Source organism: Harpia harpyja, chromosome 15 (assembly GCF_026419915.1).
Source record: "Harpia harpyja isolate bHarHar1 chromosome 15, bHarHar1 primary haplotype, whole genome shotgun sequence".
Lineage (NCBI taxonomy): Eukaryota > Metazoa > Chordata > Aves > Accipitriformes > Accipitridae > Harpia > Harpia harpyja.
The window spans coordinates 13,991,102-14,007,287 of record NC_068954.1 but is presented as its reverse complement, the minus strand read 5'-3'; the positions used below and the strand labels follow the sequence as shown (position 1 = coordinate 14,007,287).

The following is a 16,186-nucleotide window of genomic DNA, read 5'->3' as shown; positions in this document are numbered from 1 at the left end:
CCATCTAAGTTTAAAACCGTCAGCTTCTGCCAGGACTTGAATTCACTTCAGTTGATGACAGGTTCTTTTAAAGATAATTACTGCTTGCAGTTTGCATGGGAAAAAAGTACAAGGTAAAAAGTCTTGCCTGTTGAAGGAAGGTTGCTATAAATAAGACCCAACTTGCTACTAAAGGAGAAGCAGCTTGGTTTAAAACTTTGGCTATCACACTAGGAGGGTTTTCACAAATGGAATAGCTATTTGCTGTCTACCTGACATACAAAAGTTCTTGGAGTTTAAAAACAATTTGTTACAATAACAAGGTAGCTTCCTCTGTGTGATTAACACATTCTAACACCGAATTTCTCCTCCAAACTTCGAAAAGTTGCAGGATATCAAACACTTCAGTTTCATCTTATAATTCCACTGAAGATACACAGCATTAACTGTTAACTTTTCCGATTCAGCCCAAGTAGTTCTAAGACATCAAACATGGACAAAGTTTTCCTCAGTTCTACAGCTACTCTAAAAGATTAAAGATCGCATTCCACCTTTTCAAAGCGACTCTGATACATGAAGGGCAAATTTTTCAAAAGAGGTTGGAAAACAAAGATTACTGATGCATTTATTGAGTTGCCTACATAATTTGTGACTTTAAAATATTTAGTGCTGAAAAACTGTTCGTTTCTGTCTCCAGGGTACCTCTGAACGCACTGTATACCAAAACATTTTAGATAGTGAATAAATGTTTCTGAGATGTGTGCATTTAAAATACTTCTCTGTACTGCAAATGTCACATAGCAGGCATCAGTCACCCACTTGTAATATCCTTAAATTCCATCTATACTTGTTAATATAAAATATTATAATCTTCAATATTTAAATCACAAGGCTGAAAAGAAAAGGGAGAAGAACAGGAAAGGGTAAGATGGACCTAAGACATGCTAACCTCTAAGGATCAAAAATATTTAGCAAATTATATACTATCCAGACAACAGAAGCTCTCACATTGCTTCATCTGTCCCCAAACTCCTTTTCCAGACAACTAGCTCTTTAAACCAAGTAGCATTCTGGATGGTCCACTGAGTACATTTTAGTATATTTGCACAAACGGCATGTTACTTCAAAACACAGACTAAATGTTCAGATCTCTCTAATGATAACTGTAAAAATGGCAAGAAATGGCACAGACATAGATGAGGACAAACTGTCACAGAAATTGGGCCATTAGTAGCAGAGAGTAGATGAGAGTAGATCAGACCTCCTATTCAACATGAACTGAATTCCAATAATTCTGCCTAATAATGCACATTTACAGACTTGGATTTACATTTTTTTAATGAGGTTGATCTAACATTATAATGTTGAGTTTTGGACAGCTGGATCCTTGCAACATGATTGCTCATGACAAAACACGTTAATACGATCAAAGTAAATAAATCAGAAGAATTAACTTTCTATTCTGAAACATGGTGTGCATTTCTGCAGTATTTCTTTCTACAGTGACCTTTTTTCAAGTCGCCTACATTTCCCACTAAGAGTAATAAAAATAAAGTGAACTTTCTACAGTGCTAGTTATTTATAGTTTTTAAGAAAACTATTGAAAATTCACTTTTTATATGGCATTTTAAATGCATGTCACTTCCATTTACTGTGAAAACAGTGAGATTAGAAAGTAGCCACATAGTGTATAAGTACGCATACCTTTAAGAGTGCATGTGGGGATCTAAAATTGCAGCGCTAAGGATAGAGGAAATGGAAGCTTAATGAAAGAGCAACAAATGGAAAATATTTAAGTATTGAAGGGTAGATGACAAGTGTGATTACTTTCAAAAAGAAAAAAAAATAGACTAATCTTATCCTATCTTAAACTCCCCCACCCCTCCATCTTTTAAGCCCTAGCATTTTTCCCTTCTTCAGTGTACCTTATGCTTCTGATGCATCTATCAGTCATCCCTCTGCTTCACATACATCTGCATTTCAAGTATGTTTTAAGCATTATTTCACTCCTGCAACAACATGGTTGTTAAAATAACTTTTTTAAAAAAAGAAAAAGAAAAGCTGAGATTCAGCTGTAAACTCACGCTTTAACACCAAGAATGCCCGACTGTGTGTGACAAAGGTCACACAGCCAACTGTATCAGGAATACTTTTCAGAATTATTCCCGAGTTGAAAACCTCATCAAATATAGGCTGAATCTGCAAAGATTATGTCCACACTTCACATTACACATTGAAACCAGTGGGACTACTTATCAGGAAGAACAAATCAACGTGACTGAAATCTATGCACAATTTGCCCATTAGCATCACTTGAAAAATCCTAACAGGCAGAAGATCAACACTATATATCAGAAACATAGACAACAATAAAACATTTAAAAACTTCACTTTAAGGTATTGTTATTCCTATAAAACAGAAGTGTCCCTTTTAAGTTAAATATCAGTAAAGATATTATCTGGTATGAAGTAAATCCAAGACACTTGCCTTTAATAGTTTCTGCACTGCTTTATAGTTTGAATGACAAGATACCTTGCCCTGTCTCTAATTCTTTCCTTGTAATTCTCCAGAAACAGAAGTTAAATGACAAAAAGGTGATAGTTCCTTGCTACAAGAAAGCAATACCTTAAAGCAGCACATTGAAATGAGTTTAATTTGTATTTACTATATGTGTATATATGTGTGTACACACACACACACACACACACACACACACACACAGAGAACATGTTTTCCTCTGTATTGTCTTCTCTTTCCAAGGCTGAGGGAGAGCACAGTGAGGAAGCAGCCACCCCTCACAGCAGAAACAGAGCACTCTCTGGGTTAAAAGGTAAAAATTTCATCTTAACAGAGATGAAAGCTAGCTGAGATGAAGTTGCCAAGGTTAGTCAAGCCTGTTGTTTTGTTGTAATAACACAGCAAAAAGATTAAAAATTCCACTTTTATTTGAACACTCTCTTTGTAGCTACTCTGGATGATCTATTCAGATGACTCTCAATGTTGTAATGCAACAAAGGCACTGCGTTTCTACCAGTACGATCATCTTTAAAACCATGGTAATGGGATAATATAACTCAGCTTCCCCTCCCTTTTGGTTTTTTTTTTAAACAAAAACCAAAAATATCCCTCTAAACCATACAAAGGCTACGTAAACATAACCTGCCATGCACTGTTCAGAGCCACGATAGCACAACTGCCTGTGAAGAAGAATCTGTCACTGAATAGAAAAATGAGGCCCATAGCCAGGCAGTAAGGAGTATGGTTGAACTCCAGATGATCCCAAAGGAATATGAAAAATGAACAAAAAAACCCCCACCCCAAAACAAGGAAGAGGAAAGCAAGGACTTTCATTTTTAAGAACAGATTTGCTCAATTCTGTCTTGATTTTCCCTAGTTTCATGCCTTCGCTTTGGCAGTAGAACACAGCTGGCTTCATCTTTTTCATTAAATAAAAGGCTGCACAAATATTTACCACAATGGGAAAGTCAATTAGGGGAATTAATTCTAGAAATGATACTCATGATAGATTATAAAATGAAATACAAATTAAGTAAAACCAAACCTTATGTTAAACTGTTAAAATACACAATTTCATTATCAAGGGACTACGCATGTTTAAAATCAAGAATATGCGAACACCTGCATATGCTAATGTTCCTTAAAAATATATATAGGAAATTCACAAAGCAAAATACAGGCTACACAAACCGCACTGAGTGTTGCTTAAAACTGCACTAGATACTACTACCTGTCTGAACCAGTGCAAACTCCTCTTAATCGTATGTTGTCCTCCTGAGCACTTTGCTTTTACGTCTTTTCCCAGTTTCTCCTCTTACTAGGTAGAAGTAGTTAGGATGGCCCGTAAAGGAGTTCTGATTCATCCCATAATACCTCTGCTTAATAAAGGCAAATATCAGTCTACCCTTCTCAAATATTGACCAAGACAGAAAATTAACCACATTTCTGAATGGGAGTGCAGACTGCAGCTACAGCCTGTAGCAGCTATGGCATGCCAAAAGACAAAAGTCAGATTTTCTTTTTATATGAGAGATATTATTTTGTGTGTCTTTAAGCACAGCCACACAATACACTTCATTGAATTACGTTATTTTAGCCATCCAAACAGCTATTTTTCCTCAAGTAGTTATGGTTTGCTTACCACTAGCAGAGACTTGACACAGCATATGTTCAGTCACCCCTTCTCTTACGGGGCCAGCCTTGAACTGCTGTAACTTGCAAATCTTAGGAAAACTAAAACACTTGATGAAAAATTTATTGCTGGAGTCCAGATATTTATGAAACCATTGGCCAAAATATCTCAGTTCTGACATCATTTTGCTAGTAGGAAGTTACATCAGACAAGATTCCCACAAGCTTTTTAAAACATTTTGTTTTATATACAAAACACGTGAAGTATATGGCATGGGTGCTTTTACTGCTAAAGTATAAATAAAAAGAGGAATTTGGCAGTTGGTTGAGATACTTGTAATCTCGTCAACAGTACGTTATCTGAGCACAAACATACCCTTTATCTGACTTCAGCCATTCTGAGTAAACTTGGAAGGCATGTTCTTTATATCCAACGCTGAAATAAAAACTTAATGCTCTTACAATCCCTCCTCAAATAAAACTCCAAACTGTTCTGCCTGATGATAAAATCTTTCACAGATTTATGCAGTTCTCCTCCCTCACAGATTAGATCCTATTAGATGCCCAAAACATTGAAACTGCTCAACATGGTTTATGCACTTTCAATGCACAAAATTTTGACTCATCATCTTATTCCATAGATTTGTTACTGCTTTATAGGTAGTCATCACATGTGACACACATGGAATACAAATGCAAAAAGTTCCCTCAAAAGTTTGTTCTGTAGCTTTTAGAAACCTAGTATTTTATAAAAGCTATAAGATGATACACTTGAAGAATGATAACGTTAAATAAAACTGCGGACATCATATATGATAAAGAAAACCTTTGGCATGGCAGTCCACAGGATCAGTTGTTTAGTTCAGTACGTTATCTCACTCTTGAAATTGAAGTTAGTTTAAAATCAGTATTTACAGCAACAGTGGAATGTTGCTGTATCTAAATTGTGTCCCTGAGGCATAGATATCCACTATATAATGTTCTCCTGATCCTAAAGGACAGAGACTTCTGATAGAGTTGTAAATGCTTTATTGCTAAAGTTATATAATTTGAGAATCTGGTGCTGACCAACTTGGCTGATAACCTAGAGAAGGTTTTGCTTAAAAAATGGAAATGCCAATAAGAAGATTCAGCCAATCCAAGCCTTCCCCCGAGATAAAATACAAAGTGCTGCCTATTTACACACAAGAATGGTGAGCAGCAAAACTAACGCAGAGAGACCTCCACCTCCTGCTGCCCAATGAAATCTGTTCTGTAAATTACATATTTACTCCCTGTGAGTATGGCAGAGCCATGGTTTTCATAAACAGCTTTTGTTCACTACTAATGTTCTAAGGAAATAATTGATAAGGTTGTTTGTAACCAAAGAATCAAGATGTAGAAATCAGAAAAATATTTTCCTTCATTGTAATTGCTTGTTTATTGACAAAAGCTACATCCGTGCTTAAAACCTACTCCCTATATTAAGGGCAGAGACATTTGTGGTTTCCAAGAGCTACAATCAAAAACCTACTGATTTACATGATTATAAAATTCATTTTATTACACCCACCAGATTGTAAATGTAAATATTTCAAAATATGTTCATGTTCATCACTGCAGCATAAATTTGAATTAATATGGCATTGAAAAGAAAAACACTAAGCAGGCATTTGAGTAGTCCCTTATTGCTATGATATGTTTTCAATTTGTCAGGACTCCTTGCAAAATGCACTACATTTTTATTTATCCCCCCCCGCCCAAGCTCTAGTGGTACAGAATTCATCTATGCTGCATTTTAAAATAATAGGCAGATCTGACATGAAAGATTTTTTTCAGATTTGAGATAGTGAATACTGATGTTAAAGCTTGCTTCCACTCATTAGACAGGGCTTAACGTGGTTTATAAACAATGACTGAATGGACTGATAACAATTTGATAGAATTTCTGCACTTGCCATCTTGATGTGCCGTGAACGGCACAAAAATACAACAATCCTGCCTTAAGGAGTTTACAATCTAATTAGGTAAATCAGCAAAGGAAATACTGCCCTTCCTACACAAACAGGCCAGTCAGGGTTGGTCACTGAAGAAATTAATCCTTTCATTTTGTGGGTCAACCTGTAGTCCCTCATTGCCTATTCTGCTCGTGTCTGTGCAGCTACTGAAAAGTCTGCACAAACGTAAAGTTACTGAAATCTACTTCAAGTACAAGGCTGTGAAGTAAACAGCTTGTTAAAAAGGACATATAAAATGACAAACTAAGTTAAATAGGTATTTCTAAGTTCATTACTCACAATACGAACACAAATGTGAAAAATCACCAGTAAAAACAAACTGCAAAAGTGTACAACTGTTCCTGAAATTGTATAGCTACTGACCCTGCAAAGGTAAGATAAGGAGTTTTTAAAGGCTATTATTTACTTCATTCTCTTCAAACCATTTCAAGATGCTAGACATCCTATCAACCTTCATGTTAGACACATTAAATACTTGTGAAACAAAGCAAAACCACAAGCACATATTGCAACACCTTCACATCCCAGAGCAACAGTAAACCCTTTTTGAAGGCAAAACCACAAATGCTGTACTCCCCAACACACTACCAGCACCATGATTGAGAGGGAGATCCTCCAAGACACAACAGGGTCAGGCTGGGGAAAGTAGTAACAGGCTTGGAGGAACGAACCGCTGTGTCATTCAGCCACCCGCCTACCAGCGTACAGGCAAGAGCACACACGAAGAAAGGAAGTCAAGAGTAATCACGGGAGCAAAGCTGCAAGCTTGGGCATGGACAGTGAGAGCTACCTGGTTAAAGGCAGGTTAGGAGGAGACCTCAAATATAGCCAGACAGAAGAGGTTAAAAACCAGTGAACTATCCTGTTTTGTGAGACACGCTGGAAGTCAGGGATCCCAAGAAGGAGGAAAAGTGGGGGAACTACCACTCTTTCTCCTTACTGTTTTTCCCTCACTGTATTTATAGTCTCATTCTCCAACATTTAAGGGATTTTAGTGCTGGAGGAAGCCATTATTGCAATCTATTCTGATAATCTACGTATCTCTGTGCATAATTTTATCCAATAATTTTTGCACTAAAATCGTAACTTCTGTTTGAGCTAGAATGCTTCCTAATAGACTTAGTCTTTTGACTTAAGTAAACAAGTTTAAGTTGTAAACAAGTTTAATATCTTTCTGGTAAATTATTCCAACCTATTGATTAACAGGTAAGTCTTCCTTATTGGATTTTATCAAGATTCCACTTATTTAATCTTGCCACACTAACACCTGAATTTACAGCTTGTCTGCATAGAGTTGTTTCCAGTTCTTATTCCTAACTAACCCACTCTGACTACCCACAGACGAGGGCAATATTGGAGTAAGTTTGATATATACTTCTCCTTTTCGTACTCTTCCTTCCATATCTGTTTTTTTGGCCGCTGCTGGAGACAGAATACTGGGCTGAATTGGACCTTGATGTGAACCAGCATTGACGTTTTTACATACTCACACGCTAATTAAAAGTTACATTACGAAAACACACTGGGCCCACAATATTTTGTTATATGCAGTTTCCAAGTGGAATTGAAGGAACACAGGGACTCAAGCAAGCTTACCATTTTCCTTATGTGAAACGTGTACTTTCAGAAGGTAGCTGAACAGGAGTCAATGAGGTCAAGCAAAAGTTGCTTCTCAAAGATATATTTTACAGACTTTACCTCAAACTTAGTATCTCCTTAAAGTTTCTTCCCCAGCATTTATCAAAATTTTGAAGTTTAAAAAATAATATGAAATAGTACCTTTTACTCTATGTCCTAGCAACATATTGCCATGTACAGAGTTAAAGGCAATTCAACGAAGAAATATAGTTTAAAGAACACATTTATACAGCACCAGGTTTTATATACTTTAAGTATTCACAATGTTTTAGAATTAAATTAAAAAGTTTTCCTAGAAAAAGGAATGCTGCCAAATGACTACTACAAGGCACTGACATAATCTGCTTCCTTACTGAGCATTCAGTTTTACTACTGCACTAACTTCCTATTTTTGGAAAGCGGATAAAAACTTTTACTTTTGAGAAAACCCATGGGAAGTTGTGGTTTAGATTATAGAAGTGTTAGTTTACTCACACCACTGTTGGATAAGAAAAGTGCAATTTAAAGAACACATACAACTAAATTGTAAACCTGGCAAGTTCAAAGATTTCCTGTGCACTAAGTTCCATAAAAAAATTTTTGTATGCCAATATGAGTGATTTGAGAAGTCCATCTTTCTTTTAGCACAGATGAGTTTTACCTTCTCAGAAACATATTTCAAATATATTCCCCTCATGGCAGAGGAACCTGTCAGCTTTAAATGAGACTTTTTCATCTTACTTTCTCCATCTGCCCAAGTTCACATGTGGATAATCCTACTTTCAATCCATTTTGGATCTTGGTAAATGGAAACGTATTACATGGTAGTAAGTCACAGCTGAGAAATGGTAACTTTTTAAAAGCTGTTCTACTGGGCTCACAAATGCCCCTGTATAATGATGGAATTTAGTTCTGTTTTATGAAGAAACACCGTAGGAAAAATATGATCTGGTTTGTAGCCTGGACCAGTGCACCAGATTAAATTCTCTTGCTTGAAAAAAAGCATTTTGAAGCTATGCGTATGGATTTATCCCAGTTAATAAAAAGCAACAGCTTTATTAAGGGATATCCACATCAAAAACCAACAACAAACCAAACCCAAAAAATTTAAAAACCCACCACATCCAAAGTACCGTTGATTTCCATTACTAGGGGGGATATAACCTGAGACAGTGATGCAAAGGCCTACCTCACATCTCCCCTCCATTTGAGTTTAAGACCAACAAGGAGACAGGAGTTCCTGGTGGAGCATATTCCAAGTCCTGAACCCACAAGGAGAACATGGGCTGCTATGACCTAGACTTTGGAAAAACAGCCACTGCCTGACAGACCACAAGGAAGTGCCTGCTATCAAAACAACAATCTTAGAGCAATCAATACAAAATTAACACTGAAGTCAAGACTTTTGCATGACAACTCAGTGTTCACAGCCCGTACCTTCTACCCCAAAGGAGGCTTTCTTGCACTTTCCCCAAAGCTGGACTTCATATATTAAAAATTATTATGAGTGCTGACCACATACGAAAGCCTGCTGCACACAGATACTAAAGGGATGCATATAACGTCACAGGTCAAATCCTGCTCAAACTGAAGTCAGTGAACAGGGTAAGCAAGTTGAGGGATTCAAGTTTAAAAACAAATCAGTCAGAAGCCTACTGGTGATAAACTAAACAAAGGCTCAGCCACATGTTGAGTTGCCTGTCTTGTAGACATACCCAAGAACTTTTTTATTCTGAACTGATTTATATATTGTTGAATTCCTTATCTGCTTGATATGCAGCTCACTAACACTAAAAAACGCATACAGATTCAGTAAACACGAATGCATTGCCTAATGCATAAAAATGCATAACTCGTGCAGAAAATAAAATCCATTCATTTGTATTCTGCAGGAGACTATGTCCTAATCTACAAATACATTTCAGCACAGAGAAAAGCTCTGAAGACTGTACATAGATATTGATAGAGAGATAAAGGCAAATAAAGAAAAAATTATGCATTTGAAAGATTTATATATCTAGCTAGCTAAAACTGAAAAAGAGAGGATTAACATACATGTAATTTAAAATGTATATTGACTAGGTGTCTGTTAATAGGTAAAAATTTGAATCTAAGTAAGTCATGGCTAAAATTAACCTCTGTGCAACACAAGATACTTAAAAACATGTAAGTCATTTTACTTGTATGTGCCAGTTACTAATCACTGTTTCGTATTTCATAATCTATATATAAAGAAGAGAAAAGGGTGTTGGAACATGCAGCCTGGAAATGACAAGATCCTAATCCTTAAATATTATTTTTAACTTTAAACAGTTAAGTTAGCATCAGCCATTTCCCCCCCATACATTGTGCAAGTGGCTTTTCAATTTACCTTTTCTGATCATCACTACCATCAAGAAGGACCGCATGCACAAGCTCCCAGTATTCAACTGTATGTACAACCGGTGTCTTGATAACCAAAGTCTGCAATTCTTGCTAACAGAGGAAAAAATGATTTTAAAAGCTGTTTTCATGTAAATGAAAACTTGTCAAAATTAATCCTTCCAAAATGTCATCCTGCAGATAGGCTAATCTGACAAAGTAAAAGATGGTTTTTTAAAAAGAACAACCCACAATAAACTAAGATACCTTCTTTTAGGAACAACAGGTTGTTATGCTGACTACAATTTTAAGTAATATTTGTCCTGGTTTCAGCTGGGTTAATTTTTGTCCTAGTAGCTGATATAGTGTTATGTTTTGGATTCAGTATGAGAAGAATGTTGATAACACCCTGATGTTTTCAGTTGTTGCTAAGTAGTGTTTAGACTAAGTCAAGGATTTTTCAGCTTCTCATGCCCAGCCAGCGAGAAGGCTGGAGGGGCACAAGAAGTTGGGAGGGGACACAGCCAGGGCAGCTGACCCAAACTGGCCAAAGGGGTATTCCATACCATGTGACGTCATGCCCAGTATATAAACTGGGGGGAGTTGGACTGGGGGGATTGCTGCTCGGGAACTAACTGGGCATCGGTTGGCAAGTGGTGAGCAATTGCATTGTGCATCACTTGTTTTGTATATTCCAATCCTTTTATTAGTATTGTCATTTTATTATTGTTATTATTACCATTATTATTTTCTTCCTTTCTGTTCTATTAAACTGTTCTTATCTCAACCCATGAGTTTTACCTTCTTCCTTCCAATTCTCTCCCCATCCCACTGGGTAGCAGGGAAGTCAGTGAGCAGCTGTGTAGTGTTTAGTTGCTGTCTGGGGTTAAACCATGACGTATTTCAGTACTACTATTTTCAGTAAAAAAACAATAAAAGAAAGACTTAAATTTTTAATGCAAAATTCCTCTATTGCTTTTCCATATTTATGACCTAGACCAGCAGCACTTAAGGTACCAAGCGAATGGATATCACAAAATTCTTTAAGCTGTTAAAAATTGAAATAAATGAGTAGCTCTGTTATAGCCATGAAAATAATCAGAAGGTAGGGCAGCATCATGCAACTGTCATACTGAATGGCATTACATAAGCACTGCAGCTGGTGGTTTTCTTTTTGATTTAACGTAGTGAAAGTCCTAGCAGTCACAGTCATCATAGCTGAGTCCCTATGTAATAATAGCAACAATATGGAAAAAACCCCTCACTCTCTCAACCAACATGAACTATCAGAAATTACTACGAAGTAAGAACCTATTTTAAGAATACCTGAGAGGGGCTCCTCAGACGATAGAGTTTACAGACCTCTAAATAGCAAGTGTCAGCTAGCAAGATGGTTGATGGAATAAGGCAAGACTGTTTGAAAAAATGCATGGCATCAACTGAATGTCAGTTATTAATGCAAAACACTCATTTAAGATAATAACAAAATAATGCCTAAAGAAAAACAGTTTTACAATTTAATTATATTTTCAAAAGGCTTTTAACAACATCCCTGACTAGAAACCACTGAAGAACTTGATCTGCTAACAAGAACAAAAACAAAAAACACAAACAAAAAAACAGTTTATGATCAAATGGTAAAGGTAAAAAGTAGAATTTCTCATGATTTTATGACTGCTTCTTTGCTTATAGACATTAAATGATGCTTTTGGAGGACTGCAAGCATTGAACAGATAATATTGCCCACAAATGAGCTAGCTTATGTTTGTCAAGGACGCTGTAGAAAGAAACCTCCAATTGACTTAAAAAAATCTAGGGTAAGTAAATGACCATATGATGGTAAATAAAACAACCATGGTAAAGCCATCACATTTTAAAACATGCTAAATTGGCCTCATTCAGCCTCACTGAATGAAATTCAGAGACCTCTGGTTAATGTACAGCTGAAATCAGAGAGCAATCAAGGCATTGGGATGCATAAGCATGAGCTGTTCGTTTCCACAAGGACATCACATTCACTTCTCCAATTACCTCCTTTCAGGAGGTATACTGTGTATCACAGTGGGCTCTGAGATAGAGGGGAGAATAGTTACAGACATAGAAAACACTGTGCATGAGGTAACATGACTGGAATTGTTTACATAGATTGAGTAAACAACAGAATAAGGAAAAAAGTGATGAAGTACAAAAAACAGAGCAGGAACTTGACTTTCTGGATTTTGCTATCCTATAAAAATAGAACCACCACACATACCAAGTCACATAAAAAAGTAAAAAAAAAAAAAAAAAATCCTTCAACAAAGTATCAGCATGTTTTGCACTCAATCCTGTGTGGTGTACCAATACCAAGAATTTAGCAAGAGACACCCAAGGTTGAACCACAGTTCACCCACCAATTTCTTTGCAACATAATAATAGAACTCTGAATACATAACTAATGAGCTCTTAATATTTCTGAAATTGAGATAAAAGCAGAATATACAATGTTTAAACTATTCTCCACTTATACCTTCTTTACAAAAGACCTATTACAGAAGATGAATTATCCCCATGAATCCACTCCACAGGACTCTTCTATTCCTCTGAAGCAACTGCTGCTAGCCACATAATACCATAGTACCCAGGGCTCACATTCAAAATCGTCATGCTCACTCAAGCTATACTGCTTTTCTCTCCACTTTGTCTTATCTGTTTTACTTGTGTAGTTAATGGAAAATATTTCATTTGCATCTTGAAGTTTTTAATTAATCATACACACTACAATTTATGTTCCCAGAAAAAATACATTTCACATGTTCTCATATGGATAAATTGCATCTTCAAAGAATGGAAATTAGTGTTTTAAAATATTAATTAAAACTTAAATTAAATTTTTTAAACTTGATTTTTATGCATTACCAGCAGAGAAACAATGTCTCTAGAATTATAAACACCATCATAACAAATTTACTCAAAGTTGATAGGACCATAAATCTTTCTTCTAATTAAGCAATTTTCACAAATAAAAGATGGCTGAGGATTAAACACATACAGCTCCTTCACTTGTATTTTGCCAAATCAAGCTAAATACAGGTCATTGTTACCTGATAAATGACTTCAGTACAATGGCTGGGGAATTCTTAAATCTCACTGTGCTTTCCAAATCCTTATGTTTAAATCTCTGACACAAATAGAGGCAATGGGAAAAAGTTGAAAATCACTGGACATTGACTTACTCCCTTTGAGACCTTTCTTTATGAAGTCATATGAAGAAACATCATGTAAACAGATACACATTTTTCATATACTGGAGAAAGAAGAAAAAAAAAGAGCAACGGAGGCTTCACAGCCATACCCAAGCTCTCAAAAAGTCATTATTTTAATGTAGACATTACTAAGGTCGCTGAGACACATAAAACTTGCATATGGCAAGCATAAATTGCCTATATGAAGGAAGGGCAAATGTGCGTGGGATGTACACAATACAAATACAAATTAATCTGGCAGCTTTTCAAAGCTAAACTTTAGGGAAAAAAGAAAACCAGATAAAATAAGAAAGGTACCTAAAATTACAATCTTAAATTCATATTAGATATGCCTTCCAATTTTCAAAAATGCTTAGCCCTCCACAGCTTTGTATATCCCAAGATCATGAAAAAACCATAATATAACAATATGAGGGGAAAGGCAAAATGAGATTACCTTCTTTAAATGACAAAGCTATCTGCATTTACGTGGCATGCAAGTAGTAATTACATTTTGCATTTGTGCAGTAATTAAAATCCTTTTAAGACAAGGTGTGTCTTATAGAAGCTTCACAATTATTAACTTCTTATCTTAAACTAACCCTTCGTTTACCTACAGAAGCTTTGTTAGTGCTGCTGTAGCTTCCTGGGGCAAAACCCTAGCTCTTATCACTGTAACTTATGCCTTGTAACTGGTCACTGAACTGAACAACTACGTACATACACATAACCTGTTAATTGATACCTCACATATGTAAGACAGTGCAGTGTTAAAATAGTCTAAGTAGTGGATCACATTACAGACTGTATTTTTATATACTATGTGAAAACAAATGGATTTCCTATCTTAGATGGACAAAGTTAAATTTGATATGAACATTCTAAACCATGTTTTTCTCCCCCCCCCGCCCCCCTCATTTTTTTAATATATAAAAAAGTCAGTATTTTGACCCATATTTTTCATGCACCAGTTAACTAGAAAATTACAGAACCTGAAGAGCTCAGATAAAATTCATCAAGGGGATTAAAACAACGCATGCCTCCTCCCTCCGGTAGCGTGGGATGCTACTGGAATGTGAATTAAAGACTCTCAAAGCCTTTGAAAAATGAGGACCCCTGAATTTTTAATTTTGTTAACTAATCATTAGAGAACTGGAAATTGCTGTGTTTCTGACTGTTTGATAGGTAGCTGCTTCCATAAAGTACATTTTTAATTTTGTAAGAGCTGGCCTGTTTCCCAGCAGCACATTGATTTGTGGGACCACTACTTACAGCACCTAGAGCATAATTAAATATTAAGTCCCTCCTTGATGTATGCAAAGTCTGACTAAGAGGATTAGTAGACACACTGAGGGTGGCTTTCACACATTTTCTGGTAATTGAACACTGCAATATCATTAAACTTATCTTTACTCAATAGAAATCCACGTTCATCCTTTACAATATCTGCTGTCCCTTTTTGTACCAAGGAATGGTAAAGGGAAAGAGGGATCCCCTAAAAGTGTGTAAGAAATGTCAAGCAAGTAAACAATCTGGAAGTAAGATAATGAATACATTTTTTAAATATTTGCAATTTAAAGTTCATTTAAAAAAAAAAACAACAAAACAAACCAACAATCTTGAAACGCATTCCTCTACAATCTAAAAATAGCATTCAATCCACCCCCCCCCCCTTTTTTTAAATGTGATTTTCTTTTTTTACTACTTTTCTGGATGAGAAAGGATGACCAAATTAATAAAGTTGTAGTGATGCTGGAGAAATTGACACCTACAGACAAGGCAGACAGACTGACATAGCAGTCTGAGCACACGTTTGAAAGATATAATTCCTCACGTCTAATTTTTTGACCCTGCTTCACCCAGGACTATAGAGCAACCTGATCAAACTTTTACACTTTGCTTCAACATCCCCTTTTGTAGAACGGGGTTGCTTTTGAAGGTCTTTGTACCCAAAGCACTAACTTGCACAAGAAACTTGCTTAATTAATGCTTTGCCAAAAGCTCATATACAAATCTCTCTCTTCGCTTTTCAGCAGTCATCTAACTACTGAATGCTGCATGTTCTTGTTTCACTAAAACACCATGAAGGATTGTGAAATGTACACAGTTTTCAATATGCTGTTTTATTATGCTATTTTCTCTGTTTGTTAATTCACAAAAAAAGCAAACAACAATCAAATAAGGTCATCACTTGATTTTTCTAATATCAACTTGTAGACTAGCATTTGACATCAGCTGACTAGAAGAGGAAAAAAAAAGAAAAAAAAATAGTCTAAGTAGTGGATCACTCATTTGTTTTCTTGTACACTTGTGAAGAACTCTGAATTTCAATGACTGGGACCCAATGGACAAACCAATATGACTCTTCTGTCTAAATCACACATTAGTTACCTAGCACAAAATATTCAATGAAAACAAAGGGTTCTCATCTATCACATTTAGCTTGAACTGACATGAAAATCAGAATAATTTTTAAGTATGTTCCAACAGGACTCTTATAATTGCACTCTGTAGCAGGAATTGGGGTGAAAAAACAATGATTTTTATGTACATATAAGCACAGCTTTCACTATTGCTAAGCATGAAAACTATTTCTGAACTTAGCTAAATAATAAATACTATATACAGAGAATTTTATATTACAGTATTGTACAAACATTTTTATACAATTATCTTGGAAAGGTTTGAGCTTATCTAGCACAGTACTTAAGCTTTTTACTACATGGCTTCTTGCACTACTTGCTTACCCATCAGCAAAATCGTAGAGCACTGAAGTGATCAGCAACTCTGTGTTATGAGCAAATGGACTGCTGCTTGTGCTTTGTACTGGACAGTACAAACTTCTTCCCTCACAAAAA

General features: G+C 35.9%; 1 protein-coding gene across 2 annotated transcripts in view; it reads right to left on the bottom strand.

Annotated features, from left to right (window-relative positions):
• NBAS (NBAS subunit of NRZ tethering complex) overlaps nucleotides 1-16,186 on the bottom strand; it is a 191,999-nt gene that overhangs the window by 27,001 nt on the left and 148,812 nt on the right. The gene's annotated exons all lie outside the window — the stretch shown is intronic.